The sequence below is a fragment of the Dermacentor andersoni genome, chromosome 1, assembly GCF_023375885.2.
Source record: "Dermacentor andersoni chromosome 1, qqDerAnde1_hic_scaffold, whole genome shotgun sequence".
Classification (NCBI taxonomy): Eukaryota; Metazoa; Arthropoda; class Arachnida; order Ixodida; family Ixodidae; genus Dermacentor; species Dermacentor andersoni.
The window spans coordinates 356,118,542-356,130,984 of NC_092814.1; the positions used below are offsets into that span (position 1 = coordinate 356,118,542).

The 12,443-nt window shown below is 47.2% G+C and overlaps 2 non-coding genes across 2 annotated transcripts; both read right to left on the reverse strand.

The window, feature by feature from the left end:
- Positions 1–1,364: 1,364 nt before the first annotated feature.
- On the reverse strand, positions 1,365–1,437 carry TRNAK-UUU (transfer RNA lysine (anticodon UUU)). The gene has a single exon. It is a non-coding gene; the product is annotated as a tRNA-Lys (tRNA).
- A 10,793-nt stretch (positions 1,438–12,230) lies between these two features.
- TRNAK-UUU (transfer RNA lysine (anticodon UUU)) lies at positions 12,231–12,303 on the reverse strand. Its single transcript has one exon. It is a non-coding gene; the product is annotated as a tRNA-Lys (tRNA).
- Positions 12,304–12,443: the final 140 nt, after the last annotated feature.

Here is a 12,443-nt window from a genome sequence, read left to right on the forward strand (position 1 = left end):
GTACCGCTGCCGCTTTCGCAGGCGGCTTCTAGGCACTAGGCATTCAGGCCACCATTCGGGTGGTCGATTTTCAGCGTCTCGATGTGCGCCCGCTTATTTCACGATGTAGTCACATCGGACACCATTGCGCTCGGCGCCTTGGAGTCTGTCGTTGCTGTTGAGCCTTCCCTGGCTTCTTTCGACCGGTACAGCTCGTCCTTTGCCGGGTCAGACTGCCTTGCCTGCGGTCGTTGCTGCTCGCAAGACAAGAAAGCCACGGCCCGCTGCAAGGGGGCGGGAACCGGCGGCGCTACTTGTCATTTCAACTTCACGCTTTCTGCAGCAGCCGTTTTCTCAGCTTCTGCCTTGTCCATGACGAGCTCAGAAGAATCAGTATTCTTTAAGGGCCATGTGACGTTCGCGTATGTAGGCGCGCACTGACGTTCGTCATGAGCGAAACGTTTGCAACGCGAGCATCGTGGCACCGGGAACTCTGGGAACGTGGCCTTTCCCCTGATAGCGCAAACAAAGCTGTGGCCTTCCAGGCGCCACTAATAAAGCATGCTCTCCGGCTACACGGAGCTGATGCGGGATGTCTTCACTTGTAACACCCGGCTTCAACTTTAGGTTCACCAGACGCGTAGTGGAGCCCTCGTCTGTCACGCCCTGTGCGTGCCAGCGCTCTCGTGAAACTTCCGTAACTTCGCCGTACGGTACTAAGGCCTCGCGTACATCTTTATCCTTGACGTTGTGGAGGACCCAGTGCATTTTAAGGCGTAGGTCTTGGTTGTTCGGGTCAACCACTTGGCATCGCCTACCCTTGACAGTAATCGTTGCAGCTGTTAGCAGTTTGTTTGCGGCTTCCGAGCTCTTCAATGTTACGGCCCACACGTGGTTCACTTGGAAAGCTCCCAAGGGGACAACCTCGGAGAGCACTTTCAAGTTGGACAGGACATCACGGTAGTCCTCAACTCTGTGCGGCCGAGCACGGATATAGCCATGCAAAGAAACTGTATAAAAAACAATCCGACTTTCGGCAGTTGGGGCAGCATCACTTGGTAATCCTGGTTGTCTTGATCAACATTCCTATTTCGGCGGCCAAGATGCATGGGCCGCTGATACTGCTCCTTCAGAGAACATGATGGCATGTACTTTCGCCTCGGCTCCCGGGACTGGAATCCCACTAGGCTACTTGCACCTGAAAGGAACGCTACCCAAACTTTCGTCTGCATAGAAAAAGTACTATTCGGAAAGAAAAAAAAGCTAAGCCATCATTCAGGACCGTTAAGTTAAAAGCCTAAGAGTCCACGAGACAGAGCTACTCGCGCAAGCTCAGAACGATTCAAAACTTTAGTACGCATAGAAAAGGAAACAAATTACTGTCTCGCGCGAGCAGGGCCTCGAACCCTGGACCGTTAAGTTAAAAGCCTAACGCTCTACCGACTGAGCTACTCGGGCTTTTTTTTCCTTTATTGCCGGATTTCTCCTCGTACAATGGACAGGAATTCATGTTGGAATTGGACATACATGCACTTGATTACGTTGTTTTAAAAACGAGCCTGGTATTTTATCTCGTGTATTTAGGTTAGTAAGGCTCTTGTGTTAGTAACTGATCACACACAGGTAGTCATTCTGGAGCATCGGTAAGCGTCCTGTAAACATCGCGGACGTACATAATGCCCTCTCTGAAGTACACTTTTGAGGGCTGTGGTTTAACATGCTCGTGTCTTACATCCATTCGCGTCTTCCATACACTGTGCATTGTCAACATCACGATATCACATGGCACGTCCCCATGTTTGATCAAAGGGCAAGAATCGAATACCATGAGGTGTAAGCGGAAATTGCTTTTTGAGTGTCCTCTGTAAAATGTCCCACAGAAAAACAGAGTCTGAGTAGTAAAAATATGTGTTCGATAGTTTAGGGCTTATTGCATATTATCCAATTCGTACTCTAAGGGACAAAAATACGTTTTTTCTTTCAGCCAGGGTTTTACAGGGAGCGTGCCGGTGTGAAGAAGGAAGAAAAACGTCTTGGTCGACGCTCTAACAGGCATCTTCTTAACGCGAATCAGAACATCACGTTCTGGTCCTAGTACACATATTAAGCGATAGACAGGCACAGGACACCTCACATCAAGCAAGTGCTTGCGCAATTTTTTCTTGGTTACAGCCGAGAGATATTCAATCGAAAAGTGGTTTTTCAGTAAACGAAGCGCATCAACGACTTCTTTCATAAACCCTTTCACTGGAGCATGATCGGTAGAATAGGATAACACTATGTACTCGGGTACTGCCTTGCTCAAAAACACTTGAGAAATACTCTGCAGGAAACCATCGTTTTGGTGCTTCAAGCAAAAGAACCGCGTAACAACTTTTCTAAGAAATAAATGCGATAAGCCCAGCCCTCCGCTTTTAACCAACTGAAATAAGTTCAGACGACTAGTACGCTCCCAATTCGACCCCCAAATAAAAAAAGCAGTCTGTGTAACTTTTGCACGGACATCCTTGCCATGTGAAGCACTTGCATCATATCGTAAACCTTTGTTACCATGACCATATTACACACAATTGCACGTGTAAAGATTGAAAGATCGCGTCCGCCCCATTTTGTTGTTTGTGATCGAACACATTCATTTTCAACCTTCCATTGGTCTTTGTTTCCGCGATAGTGTTCCAACGGAATGCCAAGGTATCTGCCTGGAGTATCAGTAAACGTTATACCTTCGAATTGCGTCGGCCACTCGTCCCATTCACCCTGCCAGAATCCTAGGCATTTTTGCGAACTAATGGCGCTTCCAGTCAAGCTGCAAAATGTTTTCGCTTCCTTGATGGCACTTTCAACGCTTTTTGAGTTTGGCGGAAGATTGCGATGTCATCTGCGATTGATAGGATTTTAATTTCGTACGTTAAGAAGCGATGGCCGCATAGCCTTTTGTTCATCAGAATTTTTAAACTGAACGGTTCAAGATATATGGCGAATAGCAGGTTTGAGGCTGGGCATCGTTGGCGCCCACTAGACCTTACTGAGATTCCTTCACTAAGCTTTTTGATAATTATAGGCTGGGCAGTACAGCTTCTATACGTCATTTTCACTCCTTCACTTATCACGCTGCCTACGCTAACTTGTTCTAGCAATGCGAAAAAAATGCGATGTGCGACTTTGTCGAAAGATTTCTCTAAATCTAGTTGTAGGATTGCTATCTTCCCGGAAGATGCATCACAGCATTTTGGTATGCTTCTCGTGGTATGTATATTTGTGAAAATGCTTATTCTTTTGATTCCGCATGTTTGATGAGGGCCAACTATAGTTGTAATGACCGACTGGAGTCTTCTTGCTATACTGCTTTCATAAAGATCTTATAATTTACATTCGTCATACTTGTTGGCCTATAACACTCTACTGACTGTAATTTGCAAGGTTCATTGGTTTTAGTGATTAGTACTCCGTTACTTAGTTTGAATGATGTAGGCATTTGTTAATTATCGTAGGCTTCTGCTATAACATGGTAAACTATTTCTGCTTCTTCATTCTTAAGAACTTGATAGAGGGCTGATCAGAGGCCATCCTACCCAGGCGCAATCCCTTTGCTCAATTCTTCAACTGCTTGTTTGATTTCATCTATGGTAATTTGTCTTTCAAGCTCTAGTTTAGTATCCTCGTCAAGCCTTGGCATTTGTTTAACATAGTCGTTTATAAATACATCATTTACGTGCACTTCGTTGCTGAGCAAACTACGGTATCGCTCTACAAATGCTCTTTCAATGACGCTCTTATCAGCCGAGTCTTCGTTTTGTTAGCGAATTTCCTTTATTTCGTTTTTTGTTGCACATCTTCTTTCTTCTCCAATCGCCCTCTCAGTTGGTCTTTCGCCTAACCAAAGCCTCTCGGAACGCGCTCCAATAACTGCGCCTTTATATTTTTCTTCTTCCCTGTGTTCCATCTGTTTTTACCATCTTTGACTTCACTTTTAAACGAATTCTGCATTCTAGTCTCTGCATTCAAAAGGAAATCAAGTGTACGCTGTAGTTCTTTTTCCATTTGTTTTACTTTATGTTGTAGCACGCATGATCTGTTTATTGCACTCATTCTAACGACGCACTTGAATTTCTCCCAAGCCGCGATGAAACTTCTGTGACTCGTAGACATTAGTTCCGATTTCTCGGGTACTATTTGGACAAATTTGTCATCGGGGAAGTGCTCATCATTTAATTTACACAGTTCCCAGTTGAATGCAGAGACTTTGCGCTTTCTACCTATTTCGAACATTACGAAGCTGTGATCACAAAAACTAACATGTTTCACGGCATAGTTAGAACACAAAGACACAACACTTGAAGAGATAAAAACGCGAGCTTATCATGCGTGGCTTTTGCCCTGAGAGTGAGTAAATTGCGCTTTATTCCAGAGGAATATGTCCCCTACATCAAAAAAGCCACATTCATCCACCAACGTCGTAAGCTGTAGGCACCTTTGTCCCGTATAGATTCATTCTTAACTTTGTCTTCGGGCATGCAAGTACAATTAAAATCGCCAAGAAAAATTAGTTGCCTATCATACTTAAGAAAGGCAGCGACCATAATAAAAAAATGTTTTCTTTCTGAAATTTTGTTCGGCGCATAGACACATAATTCACCATCGTAGTTGATTTACATAAACGTCGCATAATGCTAGCTACCCGTTATCAGAGGTGACAACACTCCTTTCAAGAATTGCGATACCTCGTTTCAAAAAGATTGTGCAACCGCCAAACACGAACGTTAGTATCTAATGCATAACTTTCGGCCATGCGCTCCGCCTGCTCCTCGCTGTCAATTTCTGATTCCTGCAAGGCTAAAATATCAATAAAATTTTCTTTTAGCAGACGTCTTAACTGCGCTTGTCGGTTTCTTGCCGTGAGACTGCGCACATTCAGCGTGCTTATACTTAATGCCGATAAGGACGTTGAATACATTGAAAGCAAAAGGACAAGCGGACCGCTCGGCGATTGTGCCAAATTGACAGGACGCACACTTAGACTGTTATATCGCACTATTTCTGGATGCATCGCGAGGCATGGCGAAGCCGAGGCGTTTTCCTTGTCGGCAGGCATGGCGACGTTTCGTGTTGCGCGTCTCGCTCCAGTCTAGCGGTCAAGTCACCTGTCAGAGAGCGCCCTCCGCTACTGCGGAGGCCTTGCATGCCAGTGTAGTGCTCTTGTCTGGAGGCACGTTGGGCTTCACCTTCAGGGAAAGCTTATGGAGGGACTCTGCCCTTGGGGCGGTTCACCGGCGCTGACCATCTTGCGGTTGTCGTCTTCGATGGTATTTTTACGGGGTCTCTTTGAGATGGCGACGGCAGGGTTGGTTTTTCTTCCTTCCAAGTTGAGGCCGTCCATTGCGCATCCGCTCTCTTCCGTCTCGTCTGTCTCGCTAATGGCAGCACACTTGTTAGTTTTCTCGGCCTCTGGCGTGTTCTGAAGCTCGTCGTCGTTTCCATTTTCACCGACCGCAACTTTCATAGGTCCCTTGTTTTCGGATCAGACTGAAGGCATGGCACTCGACGTTGTCGGCTTCTCGCCTGCACTGACGGTCTCCTCCGTGGCGGCTTGATCCATGAGGTGTTCTTCGACGGTGTTGCTCCGCCAAGCTACGGTCACACTGGCGTATACCTACGCGCGCACTGACTCTCGTCGTGGCCGTAGCGACGACAGAACTTGCAACACGGCACTCGGCACTCGCGTCGTATGTGACCGGTGTCATGGCACCGGTGGCAGAGCGAGGGTCTGCCTGGGATGTGCACGGGTACATGGTCTTCCCGGACGCGAAGGTTATGAGGCAGGTCTTCCACGGTAACGCCTAATTTCAGCCGCAGAGACATCAGGCGAGTTTGGGAGCCACTGTTGTTGCAGCCTGCAACGCGCCACTTTTCCCTCGAAATTTCGGTGACCGCGTCAAAAATCTCCAGGACACCTTTGACTTCGTCGTCGGGAGTCCTATGTAGAAGCCACTACAGCTTCATCCTGCTGTCTTGATTTCGAGGGTCTATTACCAGGCATCGGTGTTCCTTTACGCTGAAGGTTGGAGCAGACAGAGTCTTTTGTTTGCCCCCTTTTCGTCCTTGAAAATGATGGTCCAGACGTGGCTCATCGATAGGCACTGAGGGCCTCCACTTCCGGCATCAGCTGCAGATGGTCGAGACCCTCAGGGAAATGGTCGACTCGGTAGGGCCTCGCCTTCACGACCCCACGCAAAAAACGGTCGATGGGGGCGAAATGCGAAAACACCCGTGTACTTAGAATTAGGTGCACGTTAAAGAACCCCAGGTGGTCGAAATTTTCGGAGTCCTCCACTACGGCGTGCATAATCAGAAAGTGGTTTTGTCACGTAAAACCCCATAAATTAATTTTTAATTTAACTCCTACGGGGACGGTAGAGTATCCGTCTCCAGTGCAAGAGGACCGTGATCCAAATCCCGGTGCCGCGCGATTCTCCACCGGAAAATACAAAAAAAAAAACCGTGTGTTGAGAAAATTGCACAAACAGGCCTGGAGTGCGGCCTGATCCCGGTGACCAGAACCGGTAACGCACTCTCTCACCAGAGCAGGATTGGCCACCCTGGTGCAGTACTTGGCCACAACCTCCTATATGAATACAACAATCGAACCCCGGCCCTCAGTCCCCAGCAGCCGCGAAGCAACTGACCACGGCGGCGGTCAGATCTGTGACGCTGCAGAGGGTGCTAAGAATACCTGGCTCCGGACAGGCCGCCATTGGAATCTGAACCTGGCAACGTTTAACGTTAGAACGCTATCTAGCGAGGCGAGTCTAGCAGTGTTATTGGAGGAATTAGAGGGTAGTAAATGGGATATAATAGGGCTCAGTGAGGTTAGGAGGACAAAAGAAGCATATACAGTGCTAAAAAGTGGGCATGTACTGTGTTACCGGGGCTTAGCGGAGAGACGAGCACTAGGAGTCGGATTCCTGATTAATAAGGAAATAGCTGGTAACATACAGGAATTCTATAGCATTAACGAGAGGGTGGCATGTCTTGTTGTCAAACTTAATAAGAGGTACAAAATGGAGGTTGTACAGGTCTACGCTCCTACATCTAGTCATGATGACCAGGAAGTCGAAAGCTTTTATGAAGACGTAGAATCGGCGATGGGTAAAGTCAAAACAAAATACACTATACTGATGGGCGATTTCAATGCCAGGGTAGGCAAGAAGCAGGCTGGAGACAAGTCAGTGGGGGAATATGGCATAGGCTCTAGGAATAGCAGAGGAGAATTATTAGTAGAGTTTGCAGAACAGAATAATATGCGGATAATGAATACCTTTTTCCGCAAGCGGGTTAGCCGAAAGTGGACGTGGAGGAGCCCGAATGGTGAGACTAGAAATGAAATCGACTTCATACTCTGCGCGAACCCTGGCATCATTCAAGATGTAGACGTGCTCGGCAAGGTACGGTGCAGTGACCACAGGATGGTAAGAACTCGAATTAGCCTAGACTTGAGGAGGGAACGAAAGAAACTGGTACACAAGAAGCCAATCAATGAGTTAGCGGTAAGAGGGAAACTAGAGGAATTCCGGATCAAACTACAGAACAGGTATTCGGCTTTAACTCAGGAAGAGGACCTTAGTGTTGAAGCAATGAACGACAATCTCATGGGCATCATTAAGGAGTGCGCAATAGAAGTCGGTGGTAACGCCGTTAGACAGGAAACCAGTAAGCTATCGCAGGAGACGAAAGATCTGATCAAGAAACGCCAATGTATGAAAGCCTCTAATCCTACAGCTAGAATAGAACTGGCAGAACTTTCTAAGTTAATCAACAAGCGTAAGACAGCGGACATAAGGAACTATAATATGGACAGAATTGAACAGGTTCTCAGGAACGGAGGAAGACTAAAAACAGTGAAGAAGAAACTAGGAATAGGCAAGAATCAGATGTGTGCGTTAAGAGACAAAGCCGGCAATATCGTTACTAATATGGATGAGATAGTTCAAGTGGCTGAGGAGTTCTATAGAGATTTATACAGTATCAGTGGCACCCACGACGATAGTGGAAGAGAGAATAGCCTAGAGGAATTCGAAATCCCACAGGTAACGCCAGAAGAAGTAAAGAAAGCCTTAGGAGCTATGCAAAGGGGGAAGGCAGCTGGGGAGGATCAGGTAACAGCAGATTTGTTGAAGGATGGTGGTCAGATTGTTCTAGAGAAACTGGCCACCCTGTATACGCAATGCCTCATAACCTCGAGCGTACCGGAATCTTGGAAGAACGCTAACATAATCCTAATCCATAAGAAAGGGGACGCCAAAGACTTGAAAAATTATAGACCGATCAGCTTACTGTCCGTTGCCTACAAAGTATTTACTAAGGTAATCGCAAATAGAATCAGGAACACCTTAGACTTCTGTCAACCAAAGGACCAGGCAGGATTCCGTAAAGGCTACTCAACAATAGACCATATTCACACTATCAATCAAGTGATAGAGAAATGTGCAGAATATAACCAACCCTTATATATAGCTTTCATTGATTACGAGAAAGCGTTTGATTCAGTCGAAACCTCAGCAGTCATGGAGGCATTACGGAATCAGGGTATAGATGAGCCATATGTAAAAATACTGGAAGATATCTATAGCGGCTCCACAGCCACCGTAGTCCTCCACAAAGAAAGCAACAAAATCCCTATAAAGAAAGGCGTCAGACAGGGAGATACGATATCTCCAATGCTATTCACAGCGTGTTTACAGGAGGTATTCAGAGACCTGGATTGGGAGGAATTGGGGATAAGAGTAAATGGAGAATATCTTAGTAACTTGCGCTTCGCTGGTGATATTGCCTTGCTTAGTAACTCAGGGGACAAACTGCAATGCATGCTCAATGACCTGGAGAGGCAAAGCAGAAGGGTGGGACTAAAAATTAATCTGCAGAAAACTAAAGTAATGTTTAACAGTCTCGGAAGGGAACAGCAGTTTACGATAGGTAGCGAGGCCCTGGAAGTGGTAAGGGAATACATCTACTTAGGGCAGGTAGTGACCACGGATCCGGATCATGAGACTGAAATAACCAGAAGAATAAGAATGGGTTGGGGTGCGTTTGGCAGGCATTCTCAAATCGTGAACAGCAGGTTGCCACTATCCCTCAAAAGGAAAGTGTACAACAGCTGTGTGTTACCAGTACTCACATATGGGGCAGAAACCTGGAGGCTTACGCAAAGGGTTCTGCTGAAATTGAGGACGACGCAACGAGCTATGGAAAGAAGAATGATGGGTGTAACGTTAAGGGATAAGAAAAGAGCAGATTGGGTGAGGCAACAAATGCGGGTAAACGACATCTTAGTTGAAATCAAGAAAAAGAAATGGGCATGGGCCGGACATGTAATGAGGAGGGAAGATAACCGATGGTCACTAAGAGTTACGGACTGGATTCCAAGGGAAGGGAAGCGTAGCAGGGGGCGGCAGAAAGTTAGGTGGGCGGATGACATTAAGACGTTTGCAGGGACAACATGGCCACAATTAGTACATGACCGGGGTAGTTGGAGAAGTATGGGAGAGGCCTTTGCCCTGCAGTGGGCGTAACTAGGCTGATGATGATGATGATGATGATGATGATGATGATGATGATGATGATGATACCTGTAGATTCTGTAAGCAGTCGCGGCAAAATAACCTGATAGTCATTCGTCAGTGTGTCATTGAAGCTGACACCGCGGCCCAGCTGGGCCGCTGTAACCTCCCCTTCGTACCAAAACGTTCTGCGGCCGTTCACTGCGGTGTCCTGAAGTGGAATCTCTGAGTTACTCGGGCCTACAAGGAACACTTCCGAAACTTTCGTCTGCATAGAAAAAGCACTATTGGGAAAGAAAAAGAAGCTAAGCCATTATCCAGGGCTGTTCGATTAAAAGCCTAGTAGTCTACGAGACAGAACTGCTCGCACCAGCTCAGAAGGATTCAAAACTTTCGTACGCATAGAAAAGGAAAAAGGCCACGGCCTCGCCCGAGGAGGGCTTGGAACCCTGGACCGTTAGTTTAAAAGCCAAACGCTACACCGACTGAGCTACTCGGGCGTACAAGGAACGCTACCCAAACTTTTTTCTGCATAGAAAAACCACTACTGGAAAAGAAAAACAACCTAAGCCATCATCCAGGACCGTTAGGTTAACAGCCTAACAGTCCACAAACCAGAGCTACTCGCACCAGCTCTCAAGGATTCAAACCATACGTACGCATAGAAAACGAAAAAAGTTAAGCCTTGCCCGAACAGGGGCTCGAACTCTCGACGGTTAGGTTAAAAGCCGAACGTTCTACCGACTGAGATAGTCGGGCCTGGTAGGAACGCTGCCCAAATTCTCGCCTGCATTGAAAACGCACTATTGGGAAAGAAAAAGAAGTTAAGCCATCATCCGGAACCGTTAGGTTAAAAGCCTAACAGTACACGAGACAGAGCTACGCGCGTGGAACTCAGAAGGATTTAAAACTTTCGTACGCTTAGAAAAAAATCTTAGTGCCCTTCTACTCTGTAAAGAAGGATGACCAGCGGAGCTTTGCATGTGGGCCCTTTCTTGGCAAACTGCATCTCCGCCGCGGGTCGGCCCGGCATTGCACCATCTTCAGGATCGGCCCGCATATGCGGAACGATAAACGCCTGCTTCACCCCCGTCTCGGGTCGGGCCGGTATTTGACAACCTTCGGAATCGGAACGCTTTGGGGAGTGCTTAACGCCTGCTTCAACTCCGCCGCGGGTCGGCCCGATATTGCACTGTCTCCGCGATCGGCTCACGTATGGAGAGGTTTTTTTTTTTTGCTTACAACGCCAACGACATGAATATTTCCTTGGATGGTAGAGGTACACAGAGTCGCTGTAAAAATTAGTCACGCCCGAGCAGGGGCGCAAACCCTCGACCATTAGGTTAAAAGCCTAATGGTTTAAGGACTGAGCTACTCGGGCGTACATGGAACGCTATCTAAACTTTTGTCTGCATAGAAAAAGCACTACTATTGAGAAAGAAAAAGAAGCTAAGCCATCATCCAGCACCGTTAGGTTAAAAAGTCTAACGGTCCACGAGACGGAGCTACTCGCATCAACCCCGAAGGATTCAAAACTTTCGTACGCATAGAAAAGGGATGAAAGTTACGGTCCCGCTCAAGCAGGGGCTCGAGCCATGCATTGTTAGGATAAAAGCCACACGCTCCTCCGACTGTGCTACTCGGGCTTGCAATGAACGCTGCCCAAATTTTCGTTTGCATGGAAAAAGTACTATTGGGAAAGAAAAAGAAGCTAAGCCATTATCCAGGGCTGTTAGGTTAAAAGCCTAACAGTCCACGAAACGGAGCTACTCGCAGCAGCTCAGAAGGATTCAAAACAATCGTACGCATAGAAAAAAGAAAAATACTCTTAGTGCCCGTCCATTTTGTGAAGAAGGATGACCAGCAAAGCTGTGTATGTGGGCCCTTTAATGGCAAACTGCATTTCTGCAAGCGGGTCGTCCCGGCATTACACTAACTTCGGGATCAGCCCACGTATGGGGAGATTTATTGCTTACCACGCCAACGACACGAAAATTTTCTTGGATGGTAGCTGTATACAGTTTCGCTGTAAGAATTAGTCGCGCCCGGTGGAGATGCAAACTGCATCTCCACCGCGGGTCGTCCCAGCATTGCACAACTTTCGGGATCGGCCCACGTATGGGGAGTGCTTAACCCCTCCTTCACCTCCGCCGCTGGTCGGGCCGGTATATCACTATCTTCGGTGTCGGCACACTTTGGGGAGTGCTTAACGCCTGCTTCACCTCCGCCGCGACTGCCCCCGGCATTGCATTATCTTCGGGATCGGCCCACGTATGGGGAGTGCTTAACGCGGCTTCACCTCCACCGCGGGTCGGCCCTACATTGCACTTCTCCGTGATCGGCTTACATATGGGTAGTTTTTTTTGTTTACCACGCCAACGGCACGAAAATTTCCTTGAATGGTAGCGGTATACAGCTTCACTGTATAATTTAGTCTCGTACAAGGAGGGGCACAAATCCTGGACCATTAGGTTAAAAGCATAACGCTCAAAAGACTAAGTTACTCGGGCTTGCAAGGAACGCTGCCAAAGCTTTCGTCTGCTTAGAAAATGAACTACTGGGAAAGAAAAACAAGCTACGCCATCGCCCAGGACCATTAAATTAAAAGCCTAAGAGTCCACGAGACAGAGCTACTCGATCCAGCCCCGAAGGATTCAAAACTTTCGTACACATAGAAAAGGAAAAAAGTTACGGCCTCGCCCGAGTAGGGGCTCGAACCCTGGACCATTTGGTTAAAAGCCTAACGCTCTACACGCTGAGCTACTCGGGCTTCTTTTCTATATTACCGGTTTGTCAGTTACAAACAAACAACTGATAAATGCACTGTTACAAATACAATAAAACACGCGTGTGCCTTTTCATGGCTGGAGTGTGAAGCTAAAGAGGGTTCAAAGAAGCCAGCTTATCAAG